The following is a 10,601-nucleotide window of genomic DNA, read 5'->3' on the forward strand; positions in this document are numbered from 1 at the left end:
GACGCACTAAGAGAAGAAGATGGAGATTGGATCCGCGACTTAAGAGAAGAAGATGGAGATGGATCCGCGAAATGGGTATGATAGGAGAGGGAGGAGAGGGAGGAGAGGGAGACTTGGCCGTTAGAGAAGAGGAGAAAGAAATTTTAAATGAGAGAGACTGTACATGTAGGGTTTTTATTAGAATTTTTTTTTTTAAATCTTGCTTAATTGGATTTAGAGAATTTTGTGTATTCGGTTCACCGACTCGTATTAGCTGTCCATTGGTCCATTGTTTTGTCATTTTTTTTTCAACAAACTAAATGTTTTAAGCCATTTACAAATTAGATTTCGATAAATCGATAATCATATTTTTTTACAATATAGGACTAAAAAAGATAACTAATATATATATATATATATATATATATATATACATACAACAGTATTTAGTTAAATTACAAAAAAAAATTCTTTTGAATTTTTGTAGTTTGTGTAAAAAAATAACCTTAAACTTTGAAATGTTAAAAAAAATTGTTTTGAACTTTTAAAAATTATTCATAAATACATCTACATACGTAGGATGAAGGTATTGGCATGCTTCTCTAAAAAAACTTTCCAAAAAGATGTTGTGTGACTTTTGAAAAGAAAAATTACAAATGGGGTCGTTTTTAAACAAATTAGATATATCGAGTTATATTTCTTTAATTTTTTTTCCTTTTTTCACATATTATCAATCACATCTTACTTTTTTCTTTTTTCTCTGGAACCCTGCAAAAATAACAAAAACATTTATAATCACATGACTCATGTCACTACATTTTCTAAATTTTAAAAGTAGTAAATTTAAAAGTTGATAACCCTATGATTATCGTTTGATAGTCATCTAATATCACTAATTTTGTCATATTCGTAATATCCAAATAAGGTTTCTTGGTGAGTCTAGAGTCAAACGTGAGGACTTATACTAAAAATATATTTATATTTTGAAATTATCATAAGGTGATTAATAACATACGCCTAAGAACAATAGCGGTATCATCCACTTGTAAGGGGGGAGGGGAGTCATCCACTATAGATAAGGTCCACTTGTCTCCCTCACCCAACTTCATAAGGCTGCCAAAAGAGTTAGGCATAATCACATCCACACGTTTACCCTTCTCTCGAACATAAACCAACTCTCTTTTCTTCCTAATAACGAGTAATTTCATCTCGATTACCTACCTCCTTTTCCTTAATATGCCTAATGGGGAAGCTATTAGTCTTACTTTCCTCCAACTATTTAAAGTCTAACACCACATCCACAAGACACAATTGTCCGTTCCTCCTCTTTGTTTGAAACCACCTTACTCACATCCTCCTCTCGATGAACTTTGTTTTCCACAATCTTAGGACACTTACCACTAGAATGCCCAAAAGACCGGCACAAATTACACCTTCGAGGCTTCCACTCATAATTCACAGCCATAACGAAATCCTCTCCCCTAAGGTGAATTGTAAATTCAGCAGGCATAGGAGAGTCCACATTTGATTCAACACATACTCAAGCATGTGACAACCTTCGTCTTTTCCTTAGTAGCTAGATCTAAAGATAGAGGTTTGCCTATAGCACTAGCCACAACAGTCAAACTGACATCTGTCCATAACTCCATTGGAATCCTACCTAGTTTAATCCATATAGGAACATAATAAAAAACAAAGGATTTAGGGACAATACCTGGAGTCCATTTACAGAGGAGCATACTTTTGCCAGCAAGATGTCGCGATCAACGTGATAGGATCCATTCAACAAGTTTTGGGCATCTGAATTGGAAACAGATGAGTCCGTTCTCAAGAATTGTAATCGTTGGCATTTTAATTTTATCAACAATAACAACGAGCTAAACAAAATCCTCTATCCAGGACGCACTAATGAAAACTAAAATGTAAAATAAGTACGAAGTAATTAATTAAAACAGAAGACAAAAGAAACCCAAAGTAAGTTGACAAAATGCCCACAATAAGCTTCAAGATGAGTAAGAGGGAACACCAAGAGAAACATGAATAGCCTTGCTAACTTTTCACTACTAGCCAACTACATATTTTTTTACAATACGTGTTAGGGAAATCTTTTGTAACGACCCAACTTTTCTAGGTAAGTCGAGGTCATTAATTTTTAACAAAGGTAATAAAGGTGGCAAACCGGCGAGGGGCAGGAAGGAAGCGTGATTGCCATAGGGAAACGTGTCATTTTGCTTCCGCTTATGGTTTCTTTTGAGGTTTAAGATGTATTAAAACTTATTTTACAAACTTTTATTTATTTGTAAATAGTATTATTTTTAAGTTTTCTTGAATATTTGAAAAATCAGGCCTGACATAAATTTGTTTTTCAATTGACTTACGTTTCATTTTGTATCAACCAAAGTCTTTTGTTAAAAATTAATGACCTCGACTTACCTAGAAAAGTTGGGTCGTTACAGTTGGTATCAGCCAGCCTAAGTTTTAGGTTCTGTAGACTGACTTACGATGTAAGTCTATGTTTTTGTGTTCCTATGGCTAACGCGACCCTTCGTCTCTCGTCAGGTATGCTTGATGCTTATATGTATGGTTTATTTGCATGACTTTGCCTAAATTAAACTAGATTGCATGACGATAAAGACTTGCTTATGCTTATGATTAAGACTTTTTTTAAAGAGTGTTGTTGGTGGATAATAGGAATTATGCCGCCAAGGGGAGGTGTACGTAGAGGAGGTCGTAGAGGCCGAGGTAGAGGAGCAGGAGGCCGAGGTAGAGGAGCAGGTCGTAATCAGCCTACTGAGGGTCAAGCTGAACAGCGAATTCCTGCTGCACCCGTGACTCACGTCGAGTTTGATGCACTGTCTGCTCACATGGAGCAGAGGTTTACGGAACTTATGACGGCTATAGCTCGAAACCAGCAGGCACCTGCAGTTCCACCTGCACCTGTGGTTCCCCCTGTACCAGCAGCTCCACCTGCACCAGCAGCCCCTCCTGCACAAGGATTGGCTGCACAACAGCCGCAGATATTACCGAACCAACTTTCTGCTGAGGCGAAACATTTGAGGGACTTTAGGAAATATGACCCTCAGACGTTTGATGGGTCACTGGAGGATCCTACTAAAGCTGAGTTGTGGTTGTCCTCTGTGGAAACCATATTCAATTACATGAGATGTCCCGAGGAGCACAGAGTTCAGTGTGCTGCTTTTCTACTGAGGGACAGAGGCATTATCTGGTGGAGGACTACAATGCGCATGCTAGGTGGAGATGTGAGGCAGATTACCTGGGATCAGTTTAAAAACTGCTTCTATACCAAGTTTTTCTCGGCTAACCTTAGAGACGCCAAAAGCCAGGAATTCTTGGAGTTGAAGCAAGGACATATGACAGTCGAGGAGTACGACCAGGAGTTTGATATGCTGTCACGTTTTGCCCCTGAACTTGTTGGTAACGAGCAGGCTAGAGCTGATAGGTTCGTCAAGGGATTGAGAGATGAGATTAGGGACTTTGTGCGAGCACTAAAGCCCACTACCCAGGCTGAAGCGCTGCGTCTGGCAGTGGATATGAGCATTGGGAAGGATGAAATACGGCCAAGGAGCTTTGATAAGGGATCGTCGTCTGGTCAAAAGAGAAAAGCAGAGCAGAGAACTGTGGGAGTTCCTCAGAGGAACTTGAGACCAGGCGATCCTTTTCGCAGTTTCCAGCAGAGTTCTGGCGGGGCAGGAGACACTACTCGAGAGAAGCCATTATGCAATACGTGTGGGAAACGTCACCTGGGTCGTTGTTTGATGGGAACGAGAGTCTGTTATAAGTGCAAGCAAGAGGGACACATGGCTGATAGGTGTCCCTTGAGATCTACTGGGGCTGGACAGAGCAGTCAGGGAGAGAGACCTCCACAGCGGGGTACAATCTTTGCCACTAATAGATCAGAGGCAGAGAAGGCCGGCACAGTGGTGACAGGTACATTACCAGTGTTAGGGCATTTTGCCTTGACCTTGTTTGACTCGGGATCTTCTCATTTATTTCATCGCTTTTTGTGACGCATGCATGCTTAGAGGTGGAACCCTTAGATTATGTTTTGTCAGTGTCTACACCGTCTGGAGAAATTATGTTGTCTAAGGAAAAGATTAAAGCGTGTGAAATTGAGATAGCTGGTCGTGTGCTGGACGTAACCTTGTTGGTATTAGATATGCGTGACTTTGATGTAATTTTAGGTATGGATTGGCTAGCTACTAATCATGCTAGTATTGATTGTTCTCGTAAGGAAGTTGTGTTCAGTCCCCCTACTGCATCTAGCTTTAAATTCAAGGGGTAGGAACAGTAGTACTGCCTAAAGTAATCTCAGCTATGAAAGCTAGTAAACTACTCAACCAGGGTACTTGGAGTATTTTGGCAAGTGTGGTGGATACTAAGGAAGATGAGACTTCTTTAACTTCAGAACCTGTGGTAAGAGAATACCCAGATGTATTTCCAAAAGATCTTCCAGGACTACCGCCACATAGAGAGGTTGATTTTGCCATTGCGTTGGAGCCAGACACTACTCCTATTTCTAGAGCCCCTTATAGGATGACTCCTGCTGAGTTGAAAGAACTGAAGGTACAGTTACAGGAATTGCTTGACAAAGGCTTTATTCGACCTAGTGTGTCACCTTGGGGTGCACCAGTATTGTTTGTGAAGAAGAAGGATGGGTCGATGCGTCTTTGCATTGACTATAGAGAGTTGAATAAAGTAACAGTCAAGAACAGATATCCTTTACCCAGAATCGATGATTTGTTCGATCAGTTACAGGGAGCCACGGTGTTCTCTAAGATTGACTTACGGTCAAGTTATCACCAGTTGAGGATTAGAGACCGTGATGTTCCTAAGACTGCTTTTCGTTCGAGGTATGGACATTATGAATTCATAGTAATGTCTTTTGGTTTGACTAATGCACCTGCTGTATTTATGGATTTGATGAACAGGGTGTTTAAGGATTTCTTAGACACTTTTGTGATAGTCTTCATTGATGATATTTTGGTTTATTCCAAGACTGAGGCCGAACATGAGGAACACTTACATAAGGTGTTAGAGACTCTTTGAGTCAATAAACTGTATGCTAAATTCTCTAAGTGCGAATTTTGGTTGAAGCAGGTGGCTTTTCTTGGTCATGTGGTTTCCAGTGAGGGAGTTTCAGTAGACCCTGCAAAGATAGAAGCGGTTACCAGTTGGTCTCGACCCTCTACAGTTAGTGAGGTTCGTAGTTTTCTGGGTTTAGCAGGGTACTACCGGAGGTTTGTGGAGGATTTTTCACGTTTGGCTACTCCCTTGACTTAGTTGACAAGGAAGGGAACTCCGTTTGTTTGGAGTCCAGCTTGCGAGGATAGTTTTCAGAACCTTAAGCAAAGGTTAGTTACTGCACCGGTCCTTACAGTACCAGATGGATCCGGAAGTTTTGTGATTTACAGTGATGCTTCCAAGAAAGGACTGGGTTGTGTTTTGATGCAGAAAGGTAAGGTGGTTGCTTATGCCTCTCGTCAGTTGAAGAGTCACGAGCAGAACTACCCCACACATGATTTGGAGTTGGCAGCAGTGGTTTTTGCATTGAAGATATGGAGACATTATTTGTACGGTGAAAAGATACAAATCTTTACTGACCATAAGAGCCTGAAGTACTTCTTTACTCAGAAAGAGTTGAATATGAGACAGCGAAGGTGGCTCGAGTTGATAAAGGATTATGACTGCGAGATATTGTACCATCCTGGTAAGGCAAACGTGGTGGCTGATGCTCTTAGTAGAAAAGTATCACATTCGGCAGCACTCATTACTAGACAGGTACCATTGCATCGAGACTTGGAGAGAGCTGAGATTGCAGTATCTGTGGGGAGAGTCACCTCACAGTTAGCTCAATTAACGGTGCAACCGACTCTGAGGCAGAAGATTGTTGATGCTCAGAGTAGTGACCCTTATTTGATAGAGAGACGTCGCCTTGTTGGAATGGGACAGACTGATGAGTTCTCCATATCCTCTGATGGTGGGTTGATGTTTGAGAGACGTTTGTGTGTGCCAGCGAACAGTACAGTTAAGATTGACTTACTAGATGAAGCCCATAATTCTCCATTTTCCATGCATCCTGGTAGCACGAAAATGTACCAGGATCTAAAACGTTTTTATTGGTGGCGGAATATGAAAAGGGAAGTGGCGGAATTTGTTAGTAAGTGTCTAGTATGTCAGCAGGTTAAGGCACCTAGACAGAAACCAGCAGGTTTGTTACAACCTTTAAGTGTGCCAGAGTGGAAGTGGGAGAATGTGTCGATGGATTTTATTTCAGGGCTGCCTAAGACCCTGAAGGGTTTCACAGTGATTTTGGTTGTCGTAGACAGGCTTACGAAATCGGCACATTTTGTACTAGGGAAATCCACTTATACTACTGGTAAGTGGGCACAGTTGTATTTAACTGAGATTGTGAGACTGCATGGAGTGCCTGTATCGATTGTTTCTGATAGGGATGCACGGTTTACTTCCAAGTTTTGGAAGGGACTTCAGACTGCTATGGGTACGAGATTGGATTTCAGTACAGCCTTTGATCCACAGACTGATGGTCAAACTGAACGTTTGAACCAAGTTTTAGAGGATATGCTACGAGCTTGTGTTCTAGAGTTTCCAGGTAGTTGGGACTCTCATCTACATTTGATGGAGTTTGCTTATAACAACAGTTTCCAGGCTACCATCGGTATGGCACCATTTGAGGCTTTGTATGGCAAATGTTGTAGAACCCCTGTTTGTTGGAGTGAGGTTGGTGAACATAGGTTGATGGGACCTGAATTAGTTCGGTCTACTAATGAGGCTATTCAAAAGATTAGAGCACGTATGCAAACAGCGCAGAGTAGACAGAAGAGCTATGCAGATGTACGATGAAAAGACCTTAAGTTCGATGTGGGAGAAAAAGTATTCTTGAAGGTAGCACCTATGAAGGGTGTTATGCGTTTTGAAAAGAAAGGGAAGTTAAGTCCTCGTTTTGTTGGACCATTTGAGATCTTAGAGGGGTTGTTTGGCGTATCGCTTGGCATTACCACCATCACTCTCTGCAGTTCATAATGTTTTCCATGTTTCGATGTTGAGAAAGTATGTGGCCGATACGTCTCATGTAGTGGACTACGAACCTTTGGAGATTGATGAGCATTTGAGCTATGTAGAACAACCTGTGGAGATTCTGGCTAGAGAGGTAAAGATGCTTCGTAATAGAAGCATTCCATTAGTAAAGGTTTTGTGGCGGAATCATCGAATTGAAGAGGCGACATGGGAGCGAGAGGAAGAGATGAGGACTCGTTATCCAGAGTTATTTCAGGATTAAAACTTTCGAGGACGAAAGTTTCTTAAGGAGGGAAGAATGTAATGCCCCAAAGGTATATATATATATATTTTGTTTTTATTTTATATATATATTTTTTAATATTTAATTTAAATAAAAAGAAAAGAAAAAGAAAATTTCTTTATTTTTTTTCCTTTTTCTTTTCTTTTCTTTTCTCTCTTTTTCTTCCTCCGTGCGCCGCGACCCCCATCCGTTCTCTTCTCCTTCCGTTCGCAGCAACCGCCGCCTTATCCGTTCTCTTCTCCTTCCCGTTCGCAGCAACCGCCGCCCCATCCGTTCTCTTCTCCTTCCCGTTCGCAGCAACAACCGCCGACCATCCCTCTCTTTTCTTTCCGCCGCCCGCCAGCAACCGCCGCCCCTATTCTTCTTTCCGGTCGTTTTCTTCTCTTCTTCGGATCCAAAACTGCCGCTGTAACGTCGGCCGCCGCGTGACCTCTGCCCAGCGCCGTGTGACCCTCTGCCCAGTCCCGCCGCGCAACATCTGTCTCCGTCGAAGCCAAGCCAGTCGCCGTCCATTCCTCTCCTTTCTCCTCTGTTTTCAGCCAGCCGCCGCCGATTCCTTCTCCTCGTTGTCTGCAATGCCGCGCGACTCTCCGTCCGTCTGTATACGGTCTCTCCGTCGCACGTCGTCTCTTGCAAAGCTACTGCTCGACTTCTTCCGCGAATAACATCTGCCGTGAACCGAACTAAAGACCCCAGATCCAACTTTCTACGCGTCGAGTTCCTTCTTCGTCCTGCCACAGGATTGGGTCGTTAGCTGTCGTTCCTGCTTTGCCACGAGTCATTAAATTCTGATTGGTAAGATTGAAGTTATGAAATTCGTAACTGTTTCTAAAATAAACTGAAGTAATATTACAGGACTAATTGGTTGGAGAAATCGTTTACTGTTCGATTATAGGTTGAAGGTAACGTTCGAATTCCTTGGGTTCGCAGCAAACAATTGATTCTAGTTAGAACTAGTTTCGCGAAGATTTGGGTAAGTTGTAAAAAAAAATTCACATTGGGTTGAATTTAAATGATTGATGCGTTGAAGAGAATTATTGAGAAATTGTCTTAATGTTTAGGTTCGTTCTTCGTAGACTTCAACGTGGTTAAGGAGCTTAACTAACTTGAAAGTAAGGGATTTTCTACTGGACTCACTTATGATTGTGAATTGTATGTGTTGAATGTATACTGTGGATTGACTGAAAATATATATATGCATATGAATTGAAGTAGACTTAATGTTGAATGCATATTGTGATTGTCATGGAATATATATATGTGTGTGTGGACGTGGACAGGACGAAAAATTGTAGATTGTGTTTGTATGAGATGCAGATGTGAACTTGTGATTGTCGTTTAGATTGGGTGTACGTTACGCTAAAGTATGACTGTGTGCTGGTGAACTGAGGGGTGTATTGACTGTATAGTTTGATTGACTGACGTATTAGTATATTATTGACAGACATATGACTAAAGTGAGATAAGTTGACTGTTAGGACGTTGAGAGAGAGAACTTTATGTTTTGAAGTAACTGAAAGATGGATTGAATGGAATGAGGGGAAAATTGTTAGCTTTTATTGGGATGTGTGCCTTGTAGGTGTCCCACGGGATCACCAATTTATTTTGCACCTTCGGGAGCATTAGACTAATATGTGTTTCTGCAGAACACTAGACTGATATGTACGTCCCTCGGGGCGTTAGACTGAGATGTGCATCCTACGGGATCACAAGACTGCGACTGTACAGGGTGTCCCAATAGAACGTTAACAATCTATTTTCCCCTGACGGGACCAGTAGAGGGTCTCTTACTGAGTATTGTTATACTCACCCTTCTTATGTTTAATTTTCAGGTAAAGGTAATAAAGGTGGCAAACCGGCGAGGGGCAGGAAGGAAGCGTGATTGCCATAGGAAACGTGTCATTTTGCTTCCGCTTATGGTTTCTTTTGAGGTTTAAGATGTATTAAAACTTAGTTTACAAACTTTTATTTGTAAATAGTATTATTTTTAAGTTTTCTTGAATATTTGAAAAATCAGGCCTGACATAAATTTGTTTTTCAATTGACTTACGTTTCATTTTGTATCAACCAAAGTCTTTTGTTAAAAATTAATGACCTCGACTTACCTAGAAAAGTTGGGTCGTTACATCTTTCCCTTTGCAAAACAGACCAATATATAATCAATCATTGGCTCCTTATGGGAAAATACAGAAGCCCTATACATGTCTGTTTCAAGCCTGTGTTGAACAACTTTTAATTCCCTAAGATAAGGAGATTTATCTGAAGGTTCAAGAATAATGACATGTCCTAAACTAACCCACCAGTTCGCAACAGTGAACCAGTTTGATCGTTAGGGGCAACTTTTGATAATAAGCGCACAACCATGCCCCAATTCCAATGTTGCCCAAAAGTAAAGGCCTTTCTTCACAATGCTCCATAAAGAAAAGTTCGACTTTCACATAAAGATCTTATTTCTTTTTTATTGCTCCAAGAGATCTAATAGATCTATTTTCACCACGCAAATCCCTTTTGTTATCATGGAAAATGTGTTGGTTGTGCTCAAACCAAATCTCTGCTAGCAACACTTTTATCAAATTAACCATATTTTTTTTAAAAAAAAAAGAGGATATGAGTTTCACTATTATTAATATTGAAAAATGAAGAGACAAAGCTCAATGTCATGAGGATTATACAAAGAGCAATAGGATAGAGGATCAACAGACGCACCTGGACATCTCAACTAGGTTGACACCCCCTTAGCGCCCTCATCACATCCAAAAAGCGACAACACAAGATCAAAACCAAAAGCCACAAATAGAAGGCTTTTTTTGTGTTTGTTTTGCCTTTGGACATTACTCCTTTGTTATGGGTTTTAGCTTGGTTGGATATGATGAGGGTGCTATGGGGGTGTCAACCTAGTTGAGATGCCAAGGTGCCCCCCTGATCCATGGTTACATATTCATTGTATAACTCTCTTGTACTATGAGCTTTTGTCTAATTATTATTATTATTTTAATATTAATAAAGAGGTTGTCTCCTTTTCAAAAAAAAAAAAAAAAAACAAAAAAAAAGCCACAAATATAAAACCAAACAAAATCATAAAATAATATGTCAAAAAAAAATCATAAATCATAGGTAGCAGGTCGAGAACAAAGAAGAATAAGCCTTGATTGAGCAAAAAATCCCAACAAATATTGAATGTTTGGAGAAGATGGAACCAACATTTCGATATAAAGACATAGTCAATTAAAAGGTGCTAAATATTTTTCATGTTATCAACACAAATGGGGCAGACATGAGGTGA

The 10,601-nt window shown here is 40.4% G+C and overlaps 1 long non-coding RNA gene across 1 annotated transcript; it reads left to right on the forward strand.

Moving 5' to 3' along the window:
- The first annotated feature begins 7,943 nt into the window (after window positions 1–7,943).
- LOC116406275 lies at window positions 7,944–9,206 on the forward strand. Its single transcript, XR_004219300.1, has 4 exons — window positions 7,944–8,113; window positions 8,214–8,291; window positions 8,380–8,430; window positions 9,151–9,206. It is a non-coding gene; the product is annotated as an uncharacterized LOC116406275 (long non-coding RNA).
- The last annotated feature ends 1,395 nt before the right edge of the window (window positions 9,207–10,601 follow it).

This window comes from Cucumis sativus, unplaced genomic scaffold, assembly GCF_000004075.3.
Source record: "Cucumis sativus cultivar 9930 unplaced genomic scaffold, Cucumber_9930_V3 scaffold82, whole genome shotgun sequence".
Taxonomy (NCBI): domain Eukaryota; kingdom Viridiplantae; phylum Streptophyta; class Magnoliopsida; order Cucurbitales; family Cucurbitaceae; genus Cucumis; species Cucumis sativus.